The sequence below is a fragment of the Papio anubis genome, chromosome 15 (assembly GCF_008728515.1).
Source record: "Papio anubis isolate 15944 chromosome 15, Panubis1.0, whole genome shotgun sequence".
NCBI lineage: Eukaryota > Metazoa > Chordata > Mammalia > Primates > Cercopithecidae > Papio > Papio anubis.
The window spans coordinates 18948581-18968326 of record NC_044990.1 but is presented as its reverse complement, the minus strand read 5'-3'; the positions used below and the strand labels follow the sequence as shown (position 1 = coordinate 18968326).

General features: G+C 43.0%; 1 long non-coding RNA gene across 2 annotated transcripts; it reads left to right on the top strand.

The window, feature by feature from the left end:
- The first annotated feature begins 6633 nt into the window (after positions 1–6633).
- Positions 6634–13774, top strand: LOC110741677. 2 transcript variants are annotated; one of them, XR_002518320.1, is made up of 2 exons: positions 6634–7877; positions 13139–13774. It is a non-coding gene; the product is annotated as an uncharacterized LOC110741677 (long non-coding RNA). The 2 variants fall into 2 exon arrangements; XR_002518319.2 differs by lacking the exon at positions 6634–7877 and adding an exon at positions 9017–13002.
- Positions 13775–19746: the final 5972 nt, after the last annotated feature.

Here is a 19746-nt window from a genome sequence, read left to right as displayed (position 1 = left end):
CTAGAGGCAGACAAATGGACAGTATTTCAAGGGTGGGCCCTAGGTTCACAGTGACCTTGAACACTCACCTTTGTTTCTGGCAGCTGAGTCTCCATAAGAAGGGGCAACTGCATTTACTGTCTGAGAACTGCAGTTTCTCTCTCTGGCTAAGTAGAGTTGGTCACTGACTATGGGGCATCCTGGGGTCATCTCTCTGCAATGAAGGAAGCTCTGTCTTCCTGACCCCTTTCCTACCTAACTGAAATTGAGGGGTAATTGCCTCCTGCACCCATATTTTCGAAATCTCAACTCACATACACACCATCTTTTGCTCTTGACTTCATAACAGCAATAGTAGCATGTCATTATCTTTATCAGCAATGGCAAAACCAGCAAAATGAGCACTTACTATGTATAAGCCTAGTCAAAGGTAACAGATGCAGAGAGAGAGAGAAAGAGAGAGAGCGTGCACGTGAGAGAGAGAGAGAGAGAGAGAGAGAGATTCTTTCAAGGGTCTTACAAGGGATTTGAGGATGAGGCCATTATTCTTTCCCCAGCACAACACTAAAACTCTTCTCAACCAAGTTGTCAGTGACCTGCTAATTGCCAATCCCAGCAAACACTTCCCAATACCTTCCTGAAATGGTTGATGTGACCTCGTTATTTGAACACCCTTCCCTGAATGGCCAAGACAGCACCCTGCCTTGGCTCTCCTACTACCTCTCACACCACACCCTGAGGTCAATTCTTCCTTCTGTCCCATAAATGTAGCTGTTGTTTCTCAGGGTTCCACCTTTGGTCTTCTTGTCAGTCCTCAATTTTCTTTTTTTTCTTAGCTACTTTGCCTAATCCTGGAGGATTTCCTAGAGGTACTGATATAAATCCCAAGCAGTTTTGAGACCCTCTGGACTTCTTCATCCTTCTAGTTCTTAGCATCTGCATCTATAAAATGGGGGTGATAATGGTACTTGTTTAATTGGACTGTTGTTAGGATTCCGTGTAAAGCACTTAGAAGAGTGCCTAGCACGTAGGCAGTTTTACATAAATATCTGTTGTTAAGTTTGGGCAAAGGACTAATGGAAAATAAGTTTTTGAAGGTAAGTTGGGGCCTTTTGCAGAGACAGATGGTTCTTTCCCCAAATCTAGTATTTCCTTCTTCCAGAATCCCCCTGTGGCACCCAGTATCCCTGGCCTCTCGATGCTACCACAGTGGCTATGTTTTTCTGCAGTTCAGTATACCTAGAATTGTGCAGGAAAATTCCTCAAAGTATTTCTCTATTTCATGGTTACCTGCCTCTCTTGGAAAGGTGGAAGAGTGGGAGAAAGGAGGGAGAAGAAAAACTCATATTTACAGAATACTCACTGTGTATTTAACAGCAAATATTTATTGAGCACCTCTAGTTGTCGGGCCTTTCAACATTTCATGTCATTCTTCCAAGAACCTTACTGGGAGGGTATCGTCCTGCTCATATTGTCAGCGAGCACTCTGGTAGGTGCTCATTTATTCCTGCATATGCATTGGAAAGCAGGTTATTCTTTAAGGTTTTATGATGGGTGGTTCTTTCTCAGCATTGTGTGCATTTGATTCACAGTTGGCCGACAGATAATGAAATTTTCCAATACTCTGATGTAAGCCCTGGAATTATGACTGCGTGTGGGGTTGGACATTGTCTCGAGTTCAGCACCGAAGGATGTTTACCTGCTTGTGGATGCAGTAAAGTCTGCCTTCAGTCATAGGTCCCAGTGCTTTCTATACCTGGGTCTTGATGTAGAAATATAGAACATGGATTACTGGCTCAAACTGACATCCATTCTACATTCATTCATTCAACAAAAACGTAATACGCTCTTGTTTGGCTAAACACTGGAACTGCAGAATCGAAAATCCTTTGCCCCTGTCCTGAAGGAGCTCACATGTTGCATAGCATTCCCAGGATCAAAAGATAGGTCCTGGCTGGTCGCGGTGGCTCATGCCTGTAATCCCAGCACTTTGGGAGGCCAAGGCCGGTGAATCGCCTGAGACCAGGAGTTTGAGAGCAACATGGTGAAACAAAAATGCAAAAGTTACAAAATACTGAATTGGCCGGGCATGGTGATGTGTGCCTGTAGTTAGCTAGGCATGGTGGTGTGTGCCTGTAGTCTCAGCTACTTGGGGGGCTGAGGTAGGAGGATCATCTTAGCCCAGGGAGGTGGAGGCTGCAGTGAATCATGACTGCACCACTGCATTCCAACCTGGGTGACAAGGTGAGACCCTGTCTCAAAAAAAAGGTAGGTCCTCCTCAGCCAGGTCAAAATCAGTTATCAAATACCTGGAACTTCGTTGTGTAACCCGTGGCTTCTGTGCAATTTTGCTTTGTGGTTGTTCTTACGAAATTTCCTCCTTTTGCTTTGTATGACGTCAGTGCCCTTGAGGAATAAGACTCTTGAGAGCTGGAACTGTGTCCCCACCAACTGGTGCAGTGTCTGCCACATAACAAATTCAATGGCTGCTTGTTGAATTGACGTATGAGGTAAAAAGACTGTTCGTTAATATTAGTATGCATTCTCTGTAGATACCAAACATGAAGCCCAAAGACGTTGAATTGACAGTATATTTGGAATATGCTAGAATTTAGATTTTCTGATTTCTAGAAGTTCTTTATAAAATTATTTATTTATTTAATTTTTGACCTCAGGTGTACAGGGTTGAATTCAACATACTTTTGGGGTCATGAGTCACCAAAATTATCATGCTGTGCATGGCCTGTCTGTTGGTTACATTTTATTTTTTTAAATTTCCTTATTTACTATTCTCTCTCCACTGACACCCACTCTAATTCATTGTATGAGTCCTTAGATATGTATATTTTTGGAGGCTGTATAGTGTTTGGACTGTGTGTGTGTAGTGCTTAATGTCCAAGCATTTGTGGTGCTTAATTTCCAAGCATTCACAGATTTTCTAATTACCTTTCTGTTATTGATTAAAGAATAGACACTGTAAGATTTCAGCCTTTTGAAATGTTCCCAGGGTATGGACTAGGATATGTTCTATTTTGGTAAGTTTCTCATGCAAATTTCAAAAGAGTGCATATTATTTAATTTTGGGGTGTAGTGACTAATATATCTCAGGTTATTGTGTGGTTCATATATTTTATATATTGACTTTATGTCTGCTTTGAGAAATATATTAAATATATTAATGTATTAAAATCCTCCACAAAGATTATGCATTTTTACTTTTTTTTAGTTTTGTCTTTTTGTTTTATATGTTTTGAGTCTATGATGTTAAGTGCTTAGAAATTTAAAATTGCTATATCTTCTTGGTAGAAGCTTTTACACTTATGAAGTGTCTCTGTTTCTAGGAGTGCTTCTTGCCTTAAAATCTACACTATCTAATATTAGTATAGCTACATCAGCTTTCTTTGGGTTAGGATTTGTATGATATATCTTTGTCATCCTTTTACTTTCAGCATTTCTATTTCTTTATATTTAAGGTGAGTCTTTTGTCAGCAGTATATAGTTGAGTTTGGCTTGATTTCTCAGTCTTTCAAATGGAGTGTTTAATTGGTTTGCATTTATTGTCATTACAGGTATATTTCGGTTCATCTCTACTAAAAATACAAAAATTAGCTGGGCATGGTGGCAGGAGCCTGTAGTCCCAGTTACTTGGGAGGCTGAGGCATGAGAATTTCTTGAACCCAGGAGGCAGAAGTTGCAGTGAGCCAAGATTGCGCCACTGCACTCCAGCTTGGGCAACAGAGTGAGACTCTGTCTCAAAAAAAAAAAAGAAAAAAAGGAAAAAAAAATGTCTGCAAACATATTAAGCATAGTTAAATAGTTAATTTAAATTCAATGACTGACAATTCCATTGTCTGAATTTCCTCTAGTTATTTCTTTTTTCCCACTTCTTGGCTTCCTAATAAGTATTTTCTTCTCATTTGCTTGGTTATTTGAAGGTGTGTTTGTGTGTGTGCTAAAACAGATAAAACAAAATTTGCCATCCTAACCATTTTAAGTGTACAATTCGGTGGCATTATTTACATTCAAAATGTTGTGCAACCATCATCAAAACATTTTCATCACCCAACCAGAAATTCTACCCCTGTTGAGCAATTACCCTCTATTCTTGCTTTCCCTTGGCCCCAGGTAACCTCTAATATACTTTCTGTCTCTACGTATTGGCTTATTGTAGATATTTCATATAAGTGGTATCATACAATATTTGTTCTCTTGTGTCTGGCCTATTTCACTTGGAATAATGTTTACAAGGTTCATCCATGTTGTAGCATGTATCGGAACTTCACATCTTTTTATGATGAAATAATATTACAGTGTATGTGTATATCACGTTTTGTTTATTCATCTGTTGATGGATACCTTGGTCGTTTCCACCTTTGGACTACTGTGAATAATGTTGCCTTGAACAATGGTGTTCATATATTTGTTTGAATTCCTGTTTTCAGTTTTTTGGGGTATATATTTAAGAGTTGAATTGCTGGGCCACATGATAATTCTACTTTTTTTTTTTTTTTTTGTAGGAATTGCCAACTGTTTTCTGTAATGCCTACACAGTTTTACATTCCTACCAGAAATGTAGGAGGGTTCCAATTTCTTCACATTATTGTCCACATGCTATTTTCTCTCTCTTTCTGTGTGTGTGTGTGTGTGTGTGTTTTCAATTATAGCCATCCTAGTAGGTATTAAGTGGTATCTCATTGTGGTTATGATTTGCATTTCCTTAATGGCTAATGATGTTAAAGATCTTTTCATGTGCTTACTGGCTATTTGTATATCTTCTTTGCAGAGATGTCTACTCAGGTCTTTTTCCTTTTTTTTTTTTTTTTTTAAACAATGGGTTGTCTATTAGTTGTTGAGTTATAGGAGTTCTTTGTATATTCTAGATATTAGACCTTTTAAATATGTGATTTGTAAATATTTTCTCCCATCAGTGGATTGTCTTTTAATTCTGTTGATAGTGTCCTTTGATGAACAAAAGTTTTAAATTTTCATCAAATCCAGTTTGTCATTCTTTTTCTTTTGTTACTTGTACTTTTAGTGTCGTGTGTAAGAAATCATTGCCAAATCCAAGGCCATGAAGATTTGTCCCCATGTTTTTTTTGTTTTTTTTTTTCCTAAGAGTTTTATCGTTTTTAGCTCTTACATTTAGGTGCTTGGTCCATTTTCAGTTAATGTCTGTATATGGTGTAAGGGAAGGGTCCAACTTTATTCTTTTGCATGTGAATATCCAGTTTTTGGAGTAGCATTTTTTGAAGAACCTGTTCTTTCCCCATTGGATGATCAAAAATAAATTGACCATAGATGTGAGAGTTTATTTCTAGGCTCTCAATTCTACTCCATTGGTCTACATGTCTATCCTTATGCTAGTACCAAATTGTTTGGATTACTGAAGCTATGTCAATCAAGTTTTTATATTGAGAAGTATGAGTTCTTCAACTTTGTTCTTCTTTTTCAGCATACTTTCAGCTAATTGGGGTCCCTTGAAATTCCATATGAATTTTAGAATGAGTTTTTCTGTTTATGCAACAAATGCCATTGGGATTTTGATAATTATTTATTATTGGTTAGTTTTTTATATGTTGGACCACGCTTCCATTCCTGGGATAAATCCCATTTAGTCATTGTGTGTAATCCTTTCAACATGCTGCTGAACTCTGCTTGCTAGTACAGTAACTTCTCAACATCATCAACACGTCCTTGGAAACCGTGACTTTAAGCAAAATTACCTAAAACAAAAACAGGGTTTTTTTTTCATTAAAATTAACTAAAATGAAATTGAACAGGAAGCATTATTGAAGGACTTGCTGTATGTCATTTTGCTTAAAAGTCACAGCTTCCAATAACCTATCCATGACGTTAAGTGAAGACTCTCTTTAATTTGTTGAGGAGTTTTGTATTTATATTCATAAAGGATTATTGGTCTGTAGTTTTCTTTTCTTGTAGTGTCTTTGACTTTGGTATTAGAGTAATGCTGGCCTTATACAATGGCTTAGGGAGTGTTCTTCCTCTTCAAACATTTGGAAGAGTTTTAAAAAGACTGCTGTTAATTCTTTTAAAAATGTTCAGTAGAATTCACCAGTAAGCCTTCTGGTGTAGAACATTTTTTTTTTTGGATATTTTTTTGATTACCGACTCAATTTCTTGTTATGGGTCTGCTGATATTTGCTATCCTCTTGAGTTAGTTTAGGTAATTTGTGTGTTTCAAATAATTTGCCCATTTCTTCTAGGTCAGGGGTCCCAACCCCTGGGCCATGGACCAATACTGGACTATCGCCTGTTAGGAACTGGACCACACAGCAGGAAGTGAGTGCTGGGAGAGCAGGTAAAGTTTCATCTGTATTTACGGCTGCTCCCATCTCTCGCCTTACTGCCTGAGCTCCACCTCCTGTCAGATCAGTGGCAGCATTAGATTAGGAGTGCAAACTCTTTTGTGAACAGTGCATGCCAGGCATCTAGGCTGGGCACTCCTTATGAGAATCTAATGCCTGATGATCTGTCACTGTCTCCCATCATCCCCAGATGGCACCATCTAGTTGCACGAAAACAAGCTCAGGGCTCCCACTTGTTCTACATTATGGTGAATTGTATAATTATTTCATTATATATTACAATGTAATCATAATAGAAATGAAGTACACAATAAATGTAATGCCCTTGAATCATCCTGAAACCATCCCCCAACCCTGGTTCATGGAAAAATTGTCTTCCATGGTGCCAAAAATGTTGGGAGCCACTGTTCTAGGTTATCTAATTTTCTGGCATAAATTATTCCTGATATTCAAAGAGCACAGTGTGTATGACTTTAGGAAATTTATTGAGGTTCCTTTGTAAGATTGTAAATGGCAGATTTTGGTGAACATTTCATGATTTCATGATTGTTTTAAAAGAATGTTTTCTTTCTTTCATGCAGAAGTGTATATACCTAACACTTGAGCTTAACAACTATTTATATTTCTCTACTTTTATTTGTCTCTTTGCTCCATCAGTTCCTGAAAGGGGCTTATTAAAATCTAACCACAGTTGTCTTATTGCATTCTCTTCAGACTTGTTTTATGTTTTGAGACCACATTGTTAAGTACATAGATATTCATTTATCTTCATATTCTTCTTGAGTGTTTTACCAATTTTTCATATTCCTCTTTGTCTATTATTATGTTTCTTACAAAACTTTGTGTAACAATTAATTATGTTGGCTTATTTTTGGTTCAGTTTTTTCTGATTATCTTTATTACATTTTTAATGATTATTAAAAGGGTGCCTGCAAATGCATAATGCTGTATAAATAAAAAAATCTAAAAAAAAAATCTAATCTGATTGGTGAGTTCAACTCATTTACATTTGTACAATTCCTGTTATATTCTTTATTTTTTGTAGAGATGGAGTCTCCCTATATTGCCCAGGCTGGTCTCAAACTCCTAGCCTCAAGCAATCCTCCTGCCTCAGCCTCCAAAATCATTGGGACTATAGGGCTTCTTTTCTTTTAGGTTCTTTTTCTGTGTCCATGATATCTGCTCCCTCTGGCAGACATTGTTAAATGAGCTGCTGTTCTTGTTTAATGACTCATTTTTCCTCCTGAATCATATTGCCTTGGAACTGTATTAGGGACCCTTTCTCTCTTTGTACCTTTTCCATAACAGGGTGACTTTGCTTCTCAGAGACCTTCTTAACTCTGCTTTGAGCTGCTCCAATGTGTCCCTTCATTTCCAGCAGGCACTGGGCTGGGCTGGCATTGCTGCATTTAGATGATGGGCGGATACGGATCTTCCCAGGTTCATGCTGAGGAAAGAAAAGGGCAGAGACTGACAGCTCTCCCTGGCCTCCATGCTCATCGGTGGCCTGACCCTCCTCCAGCCTAGGATGCCGTGTCCGCATAGCAACCCAGACACCTTCTGTGTTCTCAGGTGAGTCTCACAGCAGTAACACTGGGTTTTGGGGTTCACCACATTTCTTTTTGCTCCCAGGGTATCTCAGAATTTGGTTCAGGGGAAGAAGCAGCAAAGTGCATTAACTCATCATCTTATTGGAGCTTTTTCAACTACTCTCCTGCTTTGATACACTGACTGATTGGATGGAGTTGCTGATGGATGGACAGATTTCTTGCTCTATACCCAGCCAAAAAGTTTTGGTTGTAAGTGGGAATTTCACATTTCCTTATTCTGAGTGGGTAAATGACACTACCAACTCAGTCTCACAAATAAAAGTAAATGTAAAAACTGGATAATGTAGCAGACCCACAACAACCCTGTTAGAGCAAAGAGATTCCATCTGTGGGAGATGGAGGAAGGCAAGGCATCTTGTTTTGTGCCTGCCTCCGTCAGCGCTACTTGGGCACTGTCCTGGTACCCTACATCAGTGAGTGCTTCTCTTCAGACTTGCATACGTCCCTCAGTCCATGGATGGCATTCTCTCTCTCTCTCTCTCTTTCTTTCTTGTCCTGTCCGCCCATCTGGCTCAGTCCCATCCCATCCGGCCCATCTGTCCGGTCCGTCCATCCGTCTGTCCATCCGTCTGGTCCATCTGTGTTTCACAATGGCTGTTTAGCTGTTGCTACTAACCTTTCTTTCTTTTCTTTTCTTTTCTTCTTTCTTTCTCCCAGAAAATTGGTTTGCATATGTATATTTTTTATTTTTATTTTAGCTTGCCCTGATGTACATGTGCAGAATGCGGTTTGTTGCATAGGCATACATGTTAAGTATGGTTTTGCTGCAAACCCCATCACCCAGGGTTTTAAGTCCCGCATGCATTTCTCAGGGCATTTATCCCACCTCCTCCCTCCCCTTGCCCCCCACCCCTCAATAGGCCCCGGTGTGTGATGTTCCCCTCCCTGTGTCTATGTATTCTCATTATTCAACTCCCACATGTGGTGCTTGGTTTTCTGGTCCTGTGTTAGTTTGCTGAGAATGATGGTTTCCAGCTTCATCCATGTCCCTGCAAAGGACATGAACTCACTCTTTATTATGGCTGCATAGTATTCCATGGTGTATATGTGCCACATTTTCTTTATCCAGTCTGTCATTGATGGGCATTTGGGTTGGTTCCAAGTCTTTACTCTTGTGAATAGTGCTGCAATAAACATATGTGTGCATGTGTCTTTACAGTAGAATGATTTATAATCCTTTGGCAGTTTCAATGCTCTGGGATGCTGCTGCCACCCCCTTTATTGGTGTCATCCTGAATGCTACAGGCTGCCTTTAATTTGGACATCAGGTACGCCTAATGTGTAAATATGAGCACACTGTATGGTTCACTACCAGCAAGTTCCTCTTGGATAGGGAGTCTGTGGAACAGCCTTGTGCCTGCTCTCTGAGACAAAGTATTTCTCTTCGAGACTGGCCAGCTTTTTGCGTAGGCAGTGCTGGCCGGAGTGAGACTGTTTCTTTGCAGGTGAAAACTCCAGGCTGTGCTCTTTATATCCATGCAATATCCAGGTGGGTCCAGATGCAGGCAGGGGCCTGGCGAGGTACCCAGAGGAATTCCAACTCTGTCAGATTTAATGGTGCCTAAGCAATGGGAACAGAAATTTTAAAATTTGAATTAAGCACTGTAACTGGTGAGCGCTGCGTAGCTGCGAGTAATGCAGAATTGTGGAGTGAAGCGGTTTAGAGAAGGTATTTCACTTGCCTCTCATATGGCATATTTTCAAATCTCTAACAAAAACAATAACAATGACTAACATTTGTAAGGATTTTGTACCAGGCAATGTGTTAAGAGTTTATCTGGATTATTTCTTTAAGGCACACAAAAATCATGAGATAGTCCTAGTTCTTAATCCCATTAGACGAATGCCAAATCTGAAAATTAAAGAGATTGACTTGTCCCATGTCACACAGAAAGCAAGTGGCAAAGCTGGTTTGACTGAATGAGGAGTCATGTGCTTACTAACTGGCTGTATTGCTGCTTAGCACCCAGATCCTCCGTTTGAAGGTGCACTGCCCATTATGGGTTAATCGACATTTACCATGGGAAAACTTGCCCCTGTATCGTTTTTGAATTGCTTATATAATAGGCCTTTATTCGCACAAGCGTCTGGTCTAGAAGAGTAAGTGTTCAAAAAGAAGCAAAGGTGATGGAGAGGCAGAGACAATTTAACAGGTTTCCTTTCTTCTGCTGCCATTATTGACCTTTTGCTCCTGGGCTTCTATTTCATTTTTCCTTGGCAACAAACTGGGATACACCAGCAAAGACGAATATAGCCAAAGTGCAGCTGCTCCAGGTCAGTGGGTAAGATGGCCTGACCTCTACTGCCAGGGATGACAATAAAGCCACACATGATCCTTAAAAATTCAGTTACTAGTTAGCTTCTCTGTGCTCCCCAGTGTGAATGAAGATGGAAAGTTTCACTTACGTTTTCTTTTGCCATTTCAGTATTTTCCTCCTTTGTTTTGGGTGATCCTGGGCTAGTGTTTTGGATCTACTTTATTTGTTCATGCTATTTTTTTCTGAAGTGGAGAAAGTAGAATGTTTCAAGCCAGGCACCCTTTCCATGTATCTTTAGCCCAGGCATGTTTACAGAGAAATGGAATAATGTACTTCTTATTTATATTAGATTTACCCATGTGGAATCCCTTGGATATTTTGAGGAAGCCAGCAAAACCATGCCATGCATTTTCTCTTTGAACCATAAGTTGTCTTTAGCCAAACTAGATAAAACAATGGCCAAGGGTTGGGAGTAAGTGGACATATTGTGAGATTTTATCCTGCAAAGCTGATCCTAAGCCTACTAAAGCAACTCCACCTGGCTCCTGGGGCTTACTTGGGAATGTTAGAAGGACTCTCATTTCAGGGTAATGCATACCACGAACACAGGAATGAGGAACAGAGGAAAAGAAATAAATAAACCCAGCTATTTCACCTACTAAGATTTGGAACTTGGAAAAACATTGGCTGTAGCTTACAGTGAAGTTAAAATGGACTTTTTTTCCTGCATTCATTCTGAAAAACATACCTGCACTGCCTTTTCTTTTATGACTTGAGGACTACTTTTCAAATAATCCAGGGGAAAGAGAGACCCCAATGATGTGATGTCATCTTGATTCTCCTTTCAATGAAAATCTCAACTTTTGTTAACGAATTAGGTTCCAACCTGTCAAAACACTGAAAATGATGCAGACATTGTCAAAATGGTGACATCTGGATCTGGTACAGGTGTGAAGTTGGGTGAAGTGTCTGTTCATAACTTTTTTCCTGATATATTTTCAAGTCAAAAGCACCATTTGGGTAACAGGGAAAGGACTGAGGCCCACTAAGCAGTTTTCTCTAAGTTGTGGGCTTCCCAGTCGTGCCGGCTGAGCCTCTGCTGCAGGTGGAGGTCGGTTGACTGTCTTGGCAGCTAACAAAAGCCGAAGTAGGTGTCTCAGTGGGAGTGGAGCACAGCCGTTGTCTCCAGGGGCTGTGTGTGCAACGGATGCGAATAGAAGCAGGTTTCAGTGAAAGCCTTATGACTGAGCTTTTTGCTTTTATTATTTGGTTTCCATGGTAAGTCTTTTCAAAAGACTTGGATAACAGTGTCTTTATATACACAGGAGAGTAATATGATGAAGGATGCTGTACATCAGCAAGGGCTCGGGAGTTTACAAAGTATGCTGTGCGCAAGGCCTCATTTGGTCTCCACAAAAGTGCTATGGAATAGGCAAGGATTATCATTTCTGTTTTGCAGAGGAGTAAATGGAGGCCCCCAGAGGCTAAAGGGCTTATTCCAGGCAATACAGTGAGAATGTGCTGCCTCCGGTGTTATCAGGCAACTCCACGGTGGTTTTTAGAGGATGCTCTGCAAAGGCCAGGTTCAAGGGCGCCATCTCAGGCTCAGTGGCTGCCCTCTCCCTTGCAACCCCACTTAATTAGATGAGTTCCCAGTGGGAATGGTAACCACAGGGGGCATGGAGGAATATGTGGGGCTTTTTAGTTTCAGTCACTTGAGGTGGCGGAGGGGGGACCACTGATACTGGGGATGGGGGCCAGGAATACTAAATATTTTGTGCAACAGGACTGTTCCACAAAACAAATTCTTTCTGGAATGTTCAATAGCATCCCTGTTGAGCAACACAGAAGAGCATATTTTTTTCTTTTTAAAAATACATATTAAGTTTATAATATGATTATGTTTGAGATAAACAAGGTTTTCCCTGTAAAAGTGGACATGTGAAAATGACTGGACTACCTGTTTTTTGAGATACCTTCCAGCTCAAAACTCTGAACTATTCTTGACATCCTTGTTTCTGGCTTTCCCCAAAGGTACCACAGAGAGGGGCTCCGACCTTTTCTCTCTGGCCTAAAACTCCAAGATGGAGCCCTACAAACCTGACTGTCATCAAACTGGCAGGTAGCTTGGGCTCCATGCATGGGCACTGGACCTTGCCAGTTTGAACCACCCAGGCTGGTGATCCTTAGAAACCTTGCTGCAAATTCCGCAATTCAGCCGACAATCAGGCTAAGGACGCAGGCACCGGCTGTCCTCACTCCCCTGCCGGGAAGACCTGATGCTCACAAATTCCACCATCTACTTGAAAGCTGCTTTTCTGTGCAGCCTGGGATTTTTCAACAGAAAGTGTTCAAGTTGGGGGTGGCAGGGAAGAGGGTGTTGCACACACATGAACCTGTCTGTCACAGCCGCACACTGGTGAGAGCTGAGAGGTGACAGTTTATTTGCAAACCCCGTGAGTGGTGCTGGCAACATCTCGTTCCTTCTCCAAGCATCTGACCGGCAGGGCTTCCTTACATCTGCTACCGGCTGCCTCCCTGCGGGAACCCCATGGGAGCCACCGGAGGAGTCTGCCATTCTTCTCCCAACTCTTACCTATACTTGGTGACAGAAGGAGGCACCGTTGTAGGTCAGAATAGAAACAGAAAGCACTTCAGTGCTGCCATCATAATCCTGACAGACGGTGCTCGTCAAGCACGTCACACACCTCACAGTCATTCTCTGCTGCTCACAGGGGGCCTCTGAAGGGAGTCTGTTTCCACTTCACAGATGAGAAAATTGACCCTTGGAACGACCCCGTAAACTGTCCAAGATCCCACAGCTTCGAGGTGATACAGCCAGCCTCCTACCCACATCTGTCTGGGCTGAAGAACATCTTCATGGCCGTTGCCTACCTTGCCTCTGAAGCTGAGGCTGCTGGCTGACTGTATCACCTGAGGGTTTGTTTCTGGCTGTTTATTTCAGGTCTCCTTGATCTTGTGCGAGGACTCCTAGGGTCATGATTGGGCTGGCAGCCCAGGCTCCACGGGCTTCTTGCTCCCTGTCACATCCTCTCATCTAGCCTGGTGACTGGCACAGAGAAGGTCCTTAGCCACCCTGCTGAATGAACACACCGGACGTCTAGGCTCCCCTCACATATCTGTGCAGCGCCAATAACCACATCCTGTTGTAAATTCTGCCGCCTCGCTCAGACAGAGCAGCTTCTAGAGTGTCAAGGAGGAGGATGGTGGCCACGGGCCATGATGGCATGTGCGTGACTGCAGCGGAGAGGACGCGGCACACAGAGGACAGTGGTTGGAGGAGTCGGGTGCACGTCAGGTCATGTTCCAAAAACGCAGTGACCTCAGGGCCCTGCATTGCCTGTCCCTGCTCCTCTCGGACTCAGGGCTGGGAGGAGGGTGAGGCAAGTGAGGCAGTGGCTCCAGGAGCAAAATGTAAGGGGGCTCTCCATTCTCAAGATGGACACTGTGCTGGGCCGTAGCAGAGCCTGAGGCAAAATGGAGAATCACTCATACTGATCCTGTCTTTATCTAAAATATTGGTGTTTTATCATGATTTTTTGTATTAAATACGATTAATTAAAATATTCATCTTGATTACTGAGCTTTTTGTTGCCCTTTAATTTTGTTTTGTTTTTTTTCTTTTTTTGAGACAGAGTCTCATTCTGTCACCCAGGTTGGAGTGCAGTGGCATGATCTTGGCTCACTGCAACCTCTGCCTCCCGGGTTCAAGTGTGCCACCATGCCCGGCCAACTTTTTGTATTTTTAGTAGAGACAGGGTTTTTCCATGTTGACCAGGCTGGCCTTGAACTCCTGACCTCAGGTGATCTGCCTATCTTGGCCTCCCAAAGTGTTGGGATTACAGGCGTGAGCCATGGCTCCCAGCCTGCCCCTTAATTTTGTACCCATGGCAAATGTCTGCTCTGCCTGACCTCATGTCCCTCCGCCCCTGCCTCCCTCCTCCAGCCAGGATGTCCACTGCCCTTGTGGTTGAAGCCTGCCAGCTACCTGTTAGCCTCAGGGCCTTTGCACAAGCCACACTCTTTTCCTGGCTCTCCCTTTCTCATATTTGTGTGGCTCCTTCTCAAATCTCCTTTAAGTCTTGGTTGGTTAATTGGCTGCTTTTTTTTCTGTCCCCTATAGTGTAAATACTATGATTTGGCTCTGTGTCCCCACCAAATCTCATCTCAAATTGTAATCCCCATGTGTTGAGGGAGGGAGGTGATTGGATCATGGAGGCAGTTTCCCCTTGCTATTCTCCTGATAGTGACTGAGTTCTTATGAGATCTGATGGTTTATAAGAGGCTCTTCCCCCTGGGCTCACACTCGTTCCTGCTGCCTTGTGAAGAAGGTGCCTGCTTCCCCTTCCACCATGATTGTAAGTTTCCTGAGGCCTCCCCAGTCATACGGAACTGAGTCAATTAAACCTCCTTTGTTTATAAATCACCCAGTCTTGGGTAGTGTCTTTATAGCAGCGTGAAAACAGACTAATACATAACAGGGAGGCAGGTGTTTGCATCTGTGATGTACATTGTCCTGGCTGGGTATGTGGTAGATCTTCAGTAAATATTTGATGTATGAAAGAATAAATAAATATGAAAAATAGGTATAACTATTGAGGAGCTTAAACCACAATTAGGAGTTTTAATTTGACTATGACTCAATGACTATGATCCCTTTTGGTCATAGTCATTGAGGGACAATGACTATGATCCCTCAAATTAAAAGGGATAGACTTTTGAAAAAAGAAATAATAATATGCAGCTACTATTTACATGTGCAAGTGCTATGCTAAGTACCTTTTATGGATCTATTATCTTATTGAATCTTCATAGCAACCCTATTCTCCCACAGTTTTCAGTTGGAGAAAGTGAGATTGAGAGAAGTTAAGGACATGCCCAAGGATCAGGGTCTTGGATTTAAACATAGATCTGTCTGAGCTTTAGCAAGGATCCTTGATGTTTGTAGAATGTGTGGGGTAAAAAAGAGATCGAAGGTTGGTGGAACACAAAAGAAGTAGTGTGTGAGATGAGGGAGGAGAGAGGCAAGGTGTCAAAACAATTTTCCGTCACTGGTTGCATTCCTCTACTGTCTCACTCTATCTACCTATCCACAGGGTACAAAGTCCAGGAAGGATTAGATGGGCTTATTGCCAGTCAGTGGAAGGCAGGTCAGAACTAGGTTAAGAGTGGCTGGTAGACAAGTCATTAACTCAGCTAGACTGAACTGTATTGAAAAAAATGGGTTCAGGACTTCTGTTTAAATGCGATTGTAATCCGATTAGCAGTGGTCATCTTTCATAATAATGAGCCCCCAGTATTTATTTATGAGTTGAGCTCATTAACCAGGTCCATGCCAGCAGCTCTCAAATGTGATGGGGTAGGAGAATCTTTTTAGAGCTCTTTGAGGGATGATGGCACTGTCGAATAGAAAGAGTAAGCCAGGAATACCTTGGTTAGCATCTTGGTTCTACAAATTACTTAACCTTTCTGAGCCTATTTCTTCAGGGATATGATGATGATAACCCCTTTCTTACCGGGTGCTATGCAGATTTTCACAAAGCGCCTAGCCTCATACCCGACACACAGGAGGTGTACCATGGATGTTTGTGTCCTTTACTTTTTTTTGGTCTTTTTCTTGTTTTTCTTTTCAGGCTGGTCAGGGGGAAAGGATAAAAGGGGTGAGAGCAAGAGCTGAGAGTGGGTGACTTTCTAGGGAACACTGGCTAATAGGGTTAGAGATGCCCCTCAAGTATTGTTGCTTGGTTACACAAGCACAGATTTAAAAATCATACCAGATAATGAAATGATATTTAAAGAACACTATTTCTCCAAGGAGTTCAAACAAGTTTTACACACATGATCTCATCGACCCTGGTGGAATCCCTGGGCAGACACTAGAATCTCCATTTTCAAAAGGGAATGGAGACCTGGGAAGGACTAGAGACATACCTGGTCGCTATGCTCCCTCTGTTCCCTGCTCGGTACTGTTTTGTGAGCCCACATAGCAATCAGGGCCTGGCCAGAAAATAAGTGATGCCTTCAGCATGCCTGCATGCCAAGTCCCCGTAATCTTAAGCACCTTAATAAAGCAGTGGTTTCTTATGGGGAAAGTACAGCTTTCCAGGAAAGTTTTCTTGAAATGAATTACTGGAAGAGCAACTTCATCTTGTTAGAATTAACGTGCTCTAGTAGAGCCCACGAGGGGATTTGCTTCATTCCAGAGTTCCAAGAGGGCAAGTTGAGAAATGCCTACTCAGTGTTAATGGTTTCTGACTAATCCACGGAATCAAAAAACTATTGTTTTTCTTTCCTGCTCCTTTTGCTTTTCCTTCTCCTCCTCCTTCTCTTTTCCCTCTTTTTCCTCCTTCTCCTCTTCCTCTTTCTCCTCCTCCTCCTCCTTCCCTTCCATCCTTTCTCCTCCTCCTCCGTCCCTTCCATCCTTTCTCCTCCTCTTCCTTCCCCTTCTTCTGTTTCTTTTCCTCCTCTCCCTTTTCCTCTTCTTTTCCTTCTCTTTTCTCTCTTCCTTCTGCTGTTTTATTTTTATTTCTTTGGCAGGCTGTTGGCCCAGGGCCATTAAAATGGACAACTCTTTAGAATGAGATTGATTAAGAAGAAGAACTGCAGGCATAAAATTAGGGCACGACCTTGGAAAAAGCTAAACTAGAACTGGAGTAGACTCCAAGTCCTCTAGGACTAAGAGACAACAATTTGTTAATTGTTTCAAAGTTGATCTTAATTCTGGAATGAGGCAGAGATCATCTGGTGGCCGCAGTGTATCTTTTACTCATCTGTTAGATGAACAAAGAAGGTGATCTTTGGTCCTCCCTTTGGGAGGCAGGACCCAAAGACTCAAAGTTGCTGGGATGTGTTTGACTTGATTGTAACAGCCCATGTTCCTTAAAAAGGAAAAAGGAAGCAACAGACGGAACCAAGGGTGGTTGCCGGTCTGTAATCTCTCTTGAAACCATCCCATCTGTTGAGCCACCATTGCTGAAGCCACATAAAAGTACTTCCATTTTAATTCAAATGTTCAGCGAACAGTTAAATAGCCGCCATATCCTAGAGTTTTATATTCATTCATTTGACAGGCATTTATATACCAGGCATTGGAAGAGATGTAAGTCATATAAAGATGGGAGGCCGGGCGCGGTGGCTCATGCCTGTAATCCCAGCACTTTGGGAGGCCGAGGCAGGTGAATCACGAGGTCAAGAGATCGAGACCATCCTGGCCAACATGGTGAAACCCCATCTCTACTAAAAAATACAAAAAATTAGCTGGGCATGGTGGTGCGTGCCTGTAGTCCCAGCTACTTGGGAGGCTGAGGCAGGAGGATCACTTGAACCCGGGAGGCAGAGGTTGCAGTGAGCCGAGATTGCGCCACAGCACTCCAGCCTGGCAACAGAGAGAGACTCCATCTTAAACATACACACACACACAAAATGGAACTACAACAACAACAAAACAAGATGGGAGGGGGCAGAGAGCACTTTCACTGATTTTCTGTCATTTACTCATCACAACAGTCTAATGAGGCTGAATGGATAATACTCCCATTTTATAGGAGGTGAACAAACTTCAGAGATGACTAAAATTTGCTCAGAGTATTAGGAGAGTATAGTATAAGCAGGGATCAAATTCTTATCTTCTGAAAACAAATGATAAAAACTAATATCATTGAACACTTACAGTGTGCAAATGCACCGACTTAGGTGCTTTACATGTACAGTGTCACATCTAATTCATACAGCAATCCTACAAAGTAGTTGCTATTTGTATGCTACCCAGCTTAGAGATGAGCAAACAGAGGCACAGAAAAGTTAATGTTTGCTGAACACATGCTCCCTTAGGCAGAGGGAGAGAGGAGCCAGCATCACACTCAGCCAGCATAGCTAAGCCCTCTGGTGCTGTCAGCTACTGAGGGGACTGAACTGCCCTCTGTGAGTGGGCTGTGAGTTTCAGTTTCTTTTTGTGAGGAGCGTATGAGCCCTGATTTATTTGCAGTCTCTTGATTCCAGCATGCGTTCAGCAAACATTTATGTTCCAGGCACACTTTCCGCTTGTCCTCAGAAGTGTTCCTTTTTCGGCTGTGATCACTGTGTAGCCTGGGTGACAGGGACGACATTGTGGGGTGGGGGATCGGCTTGTGGATGACTTAGTGCTTTTTTGTGGGAGTTCTAGAAGGCGTAGTAGTGGTCACAATGACTCCCACTGCTGTCGCTGCACCCCTAACGGTTTTCTAGGCACTTGCTCTGTGTGGTGCACTGTGATAAGCAGCTGGAAAGCATTAACTCATTTAATCCGTACAACCTCTTTATTAGGTAACTACGGATATTATGCCCGTTTTACAGAGAAGGGTCTGAGGTGTCTCTCCTTAGAGACTAAGCTACTGACAGTCACTCAGCAAATAAATAGCAAAACTAGAGCATCTGGCAAGACAAAGGCCTTCCCTTCCCCACGTCTCGGGCGGGCTGGTTGGTCTGGCCTTCCACGGGAGCATAGCTCTGTAGGCTGCAGCCCTCTCCTGGAAGCACAGCCCGGTTCGGCTCGCCTGTGGGACTCCCTGCTCAGCCTAGAGCCCTGCCTGCTCATCACGACCCTGGGCAAGGGCTGTCCGGTGGTTTGGCCAAGGCCTCCCTGGAAGAGTCACCGTCTAGGGGCTGCTCTTGTGCCTTCTGCCCGATTCCCTCAGGGAGACACATGTGCCGGCCAGGGCAGGAGAGGGCAGGCACAAGTATGTTAATCTCCAAGTGAGTAACTTGGTTTACTTGTAACTACACAAGTGGACCATTTTTCTGGTTTTATTCACTCAAAAAAAAAAAAAAGAAAGAAAGAAAGAAAGAAAGAAAGAAAGGCATAACTTGTTGGGCGCGGAGGCTCACACCTGTAATCCCAGCACTTTGGGAGGCCGAGGCGGGCGGATCACCTGAAGTTGGGAGTTCAAGACCACCCTGATCAACATGGAGAAACCTCATCTCTACCAAAAATAAAAATTTAGCCAGGCCTGGTGGCGCATTCCTGTGATCTCAGCTACTCAGGAGGCTGAGGCAGGAGAATCGCTTGAACCCGGGAGGCGGAGGTTGCAGTGAGCCAAGATCGTGCCATTGTACTCCAGCCTGGGTGGACAAGAGTGAAACTCTGTCTCAAAAACAACAACAACAACAACAACAAAAACATAACTCGGGGCTGTTGGTAGAAAAGGCAGGGGGAGAGGCAGGCGCTTTAATGTTTTAAATGTGTTAGACCCTAGGCGGTGAGGTTGCTGCCATCACCCCGATTGATGGTCTGCAGAGGAGGGTTTCGGTTTCTCCCAGGCCTAACAGGCATAGGCGAGGCGGGGAGAGCGGCAGGCAGTCACCGCGGCCCTGGGTCAGGCGGGAGGGTTGGGCTAAGGCCTCCCAGCCCAGGGCGGGCTGCTTGGAGACAACCTGCTCAGCCCAGAGCTCAGAACAGATGGGCAGATCCTACTTCACCTGGACTCCTCCAGTGCTCCCAACCCAAAACGCTGCCTGGCCTCTGCCACCCACAGAACCCAAAGGACAAGAGGAGACGGGGCTGGGCCTGAGAACTGG